The 4487-nt window shown below is 35.2% G+C and overlaps 1 long non-coding RNA gene across 1 annotated transcript; it reads right to left on the minus strand.

Annotated features, from left to right (window-relative positions):
- Nucleotides 1–2279: 2279 nt before the first annotated feature.
- LOC113104943 (uncharacterized) lies at nucleotides 2280–2736 on the minus strand. Its single transcript, XR_003292235.1, has 3 exons — nucleotides 2691–2736; nucleotides 2503–2598; nucleotides 2280–2339 (listed from the first exon to the last, which is right to left on the minus strand). It is a non-coding gene; the product is annotated as an uncharacterized LOC113104943 (long non-coding RNA).
- Between the last annotated feature and the right edge of the window lie 1751 nt (nucleotides 2737–4487).

The raw sequence follows: 4487 nt of genomic DNA on the forward strand, positions 1-4487 counted from the left end.
GAGAAGAAGAATAATAATAATAATAATAATAATAATAATAAACGGAGCAATTCCAAGAGGGTCCTCACACCATCGGTGCTCGGGCCCTAATAATAATAATAATAATAATAATAAACGGAGCAATTCCAAGAGGGTCCTCTCACCATCGGTGCTCGGGCCCTAATAATAATAATAATAATAATAATAATAAACGGAGCAATTCCAAGAGGGTCCTCACACCATCGGTGCTCGGGCCCTAACTAGAACAGTGATATATGTATACTTGCTACATAAAGTATACTTAAAAATATACTTGAAATTAATGTAAGTATACATAATAAAATAAACTTAAAGTATACTACTATATGGTAAGGGTATACAGCATACAGATGCATGTACTTGCACTTATATATTTTTATAGTGGGGCAGCGTGCTAAGTCTCTTCAAACTGTTTCATTTATGGAAGAATGATAATAGAAAACCAAACGCTGAACAAAAAAAATAATAATAATAATTATTTATATTTTGAGCACTTTAAAGTTTAAAAACTAGAGAATCAGAGCATGAATCAAAGAGCTAAAGTCAAGTTATTTCACTAAATGAGTCTTTGTTATGTTAGAACTGTTTCATTGTTTCAACATTGTAATGCTTCACCGATAGCTAGGGGTTTGATGATCTCTGTGGATCCACACTGTAAAAAATAAGTGTAATTTTAACTGTAAAATTTTGTAAAAACGCTACGGAAAAAAACTGATAATAGGTTAACAGTAAGTTCCCGTACTATATACAGGGAAAAACTGTAAAAGATCTAACAAAGCATTTAATGTAAATTTACAGTAAAATTCTGTTAATTATACAGCTTTTAGAAGTAGAAAATAGAACAAATCAATGTATAATTTACAGTCTAAAACTGTAAACTGATATTCCCAGAATTCCCTGCGTGATACTCCACGTTTGAAAGTATTTTGTTTAAATAATCATGTTTTTAAATAGTTCTTGTTATCAGTTATGTACATTTGAGCTTTATGTTACATCTTCTGTTGCTTAATGAAAGTTTTTTGCATTATTTAAGTATCACATGTGTTACCATGATGGTGTTTTGTGTTTCCATAAATGTGCACCTTCTATATGTTAATATATACTTCTGCTTGTGGTGAAGCTACTTGTGATGAGCTTTGATACTTTATGTGGCTTTCTCTTATACAGTACCATCTTTATTATTATGGTGGTTGTCAGTATTTTCAAGGTACAAAACAGATTTAATTTTGTGTGTTGTTGAATTTACTGGTTTATATTCACATTTTCTTGTTTGTAAATTACAGCTTTATATTGTAACATTAACAGTTTTTGACGTAAATGTGTTTACAGTTTTCTGTATTTTACAAAATTATTCTGGCAACCACAGCTGCCAAAAAGTTTTTGTAAAAACAACAAGAAATTTTTTACAGTGCATGAACCAATGGTTTTTATCTAATCTCAGTTCAGTTTTATTCATGTACAGTTTAGGCATTTTAATAGCACATTTGTATAATAAAGCTAAGATTAGTAGTTAAATCATCTCTGATTGGTCTGTTTAGCTGAGCTCTTCAAACAAAACAAACAAAAACAAGCCCCTCAATGTAATGACACAACACATATTATTACAGAAATCTCACATTTAAAGGTATTCGATGATTTACTCATTTAATATATTTTACTTCCAACAGGATGTTTTAAAACTCAAACCTGTAAGTAAATGCGGATGTCATTCTCAGATACTCATCATAGCCAAAGAAATATTATTCCATATATATGTCATATTTAAGAGACAAAATAATAGTATTATCTTTATTTTAAGTGGACAACCAGATTTATAAACAACTTGACAAATATGTTTTCAATATCATTAGGAAGCTTTCTCCACTATCTGAATTCTTCACAATGTACTTTGTTTGCTATTTTATCTACAAATCATGGATATAAAAATATTACAAGTCCATCAGACTCCGAAATGTAAGAGTTTAACTGTTAATCGGCCTGGTGTGCATGAATGCTTCAGTCTTTCTAACTGCATGTCTCCTGTCCCGTCTGAAGTCCTGTCTGGATGGTCTGTTGTCTGAGAATATGACGGTGGAACAGGTGTCGTGTTCATCAAATACAGGAAGACCCAAACCAGAAGCTGTCTGTGCAAATGATCACTTCATAATGACAGACAGTAATGAGTGGCCTGAAGAGAGTCACCGGAGTAAAACACACTTGACATAAGCAAAGATAAGACGAAAAGAATCCACAAAGAAGTGTTTAGATCAACACATGACACTCACTTTCTTTATCGGACAGGTTATCAGCCAAGACATGAATGACGCCTCTCAGACGCACTCCTGTTTTTGTGACACCAGATTGAGTTTAAAATATATTAAAGGCCTTTAATTGACAAGATGTGAACGTCCAGTTATGAAAAATGCTATAGTTTGGCAAATGAAAAGTGATTAAATATCCTGCATAATTCAATATTTGTGTATGAGAGAGTGAAGACAGTGTTACCTTCTTTATTTTGTCTGCATGATAAGTAAATGAACACTAAGAATCCAAACACCATCAATATCCCCATAACTGATGGCAAGATGAATGGTGTTAAACCTTGAAAAACAGACAAAAACATCCTATTTTTAATAAACTTAAGAAACAAATTCATTCAGTCGGACACTCTGAGCAACAGAATGTAATCGCACCTGTATGTGTTTTTGGTGACACTTCATTAGCAGACGATGAGAAAAAACATTAACACTGAAGGTGATGTGGATGATGATGAAGATGATGATGAAGCTGTGATGAGTCTGCTTGAGGCGGTATCTTCTGTCGCTGGTTTACTGGTGTGACATGAAGCTCTAGATGTTGTTGGTTTAGGTGACAAACTCTCTGATGTGTCTGAAGCACAAATAATCATTGGTTTAGTTTATGGTGTCACATTTACATAATCTTTAAATGATGACATCTGTAGAAGAAGTTCTAGCAGTTCCTATAGTTTGACCCCTAGGGGGGTTCACATGCAGTTGTTGGGAAAACTGCTGGGCGGAAGAAAGTGGTGTTATTCTGTATGCAACGACCACACTGCAGTCCTGCCTTCAGCGTGATTCCTCATGCCAAGGTACCACAACATCCACATGATCTACATGACAGTCTGTAGTTCATGCATTTGTTGCAGATATGGTGGGAACAAGAATTACTTAATGCTTTTTGTATTTTCAATAGAAATAAATATACAAAGTTGCATTTTTACAGTCTAACATTGTGGCACAAGGTCGTGTGACTTGTGAACTTTCCCCTTGACTAAGCTGTTGTTAATGTCTGGGGTGTGTTGAAAATATAGCGCCTATAAGCAATCTTGTAGTTCTACACAAAGAACACATTTATTCTGTAAACTGATTTTACAAAGAGATTCTGTTCTTAAATAAAACACAAAACTTGCTGATGTCATCTTACCAGCAGAAATGGTTCAGGTTTATCACTGAGATCCACTTGTTCTTGTGCTCTTGTTCTCTCTGTGCAGCTCCACACCAGTATATCCCAGAATCCTCTTCTGTCAGATCAGTGATGGTCCACAGTAAGGACTCCTGCAGATTCATTATCACTCAGAGAGAAACGGCCATAACTCTTGATCTCTGATGAAGCTCTTAAAGCTGATTTCTCACAGGACGGACGGGTTCGCTTCCTTTGCAGATGAATTTGACAATGTTCTTCAGTTCACTTTATAATGGCAGGAAATATTTCAGATGCTGTCCAGTAAAACCAGACACTCGGGACACTAAATTCAGAGCAACAGTGAGATAATTAAGCATCTCGAAATCTCATTATCACACACCAGTAATGTCCTCCATCCTCAGTCTCGGGCTGTTTATCAAATATTGTACAAGTGGTAATTCATGTCAGCTATTAGTTCTCTGCTCAGCACTAGCTGCTCTGCTCACAAAACATGACCATGTAATAAAAGTGAAATGGTGCTGCAGTACAGCACCTGTACTTTTGAATTGCTAAATGTCAATAGATAATGCTCTTAACTCTTTACAAGCTGTTAAATGTAACTGGTTTCAACTCTGACATTTATTTATACATGTGACAGGAAGTGATGCGGGTCAGTATTATTGTTGGTGTCTCTGTGGTGTGAACTCTGGCTCTTCAGCATCTGTAGAGGATACTGTGGTTTCTGTTATCTCGCCTCACTATATCTTTCAGATAGACTTTAGAGTATACTAGATATGTTCATTTATTTATTCATTATTCACATACATTGCCAATGATGAAGTATTTCACACATACATATATACAGATATAAAATATACATTCTGACTAACCATGTTTAATGTCCAGATGAATCTCTGTAAAGTCATCCAGGTTCCACCGCTCTGTCTCTACTCCACACCAGTACTGTCCTCGATCCTCTGTTTCTCAGGTCAGTGATGGTGACGGGTGAAGATGTGAGCTGTTGTGTCATTCAGTCAGAGAGAATCTCTCGTCTCGAGCTGATGATC

Source organism: Carassius auratus, unplaced genomic scaffold (assembly GCF_003368295.1).
Source record: "Carassius auratus strain Wakin unplaced genomic scaffold, ASM336829v1 scaf_tig00218278, whole genome shotgun sequence".
NCBI lineage: Eukaryota > Metazoa > Chordata > Actinopteri > Cypriniformes > Cyprinidae > Carassius > Carassius auratus.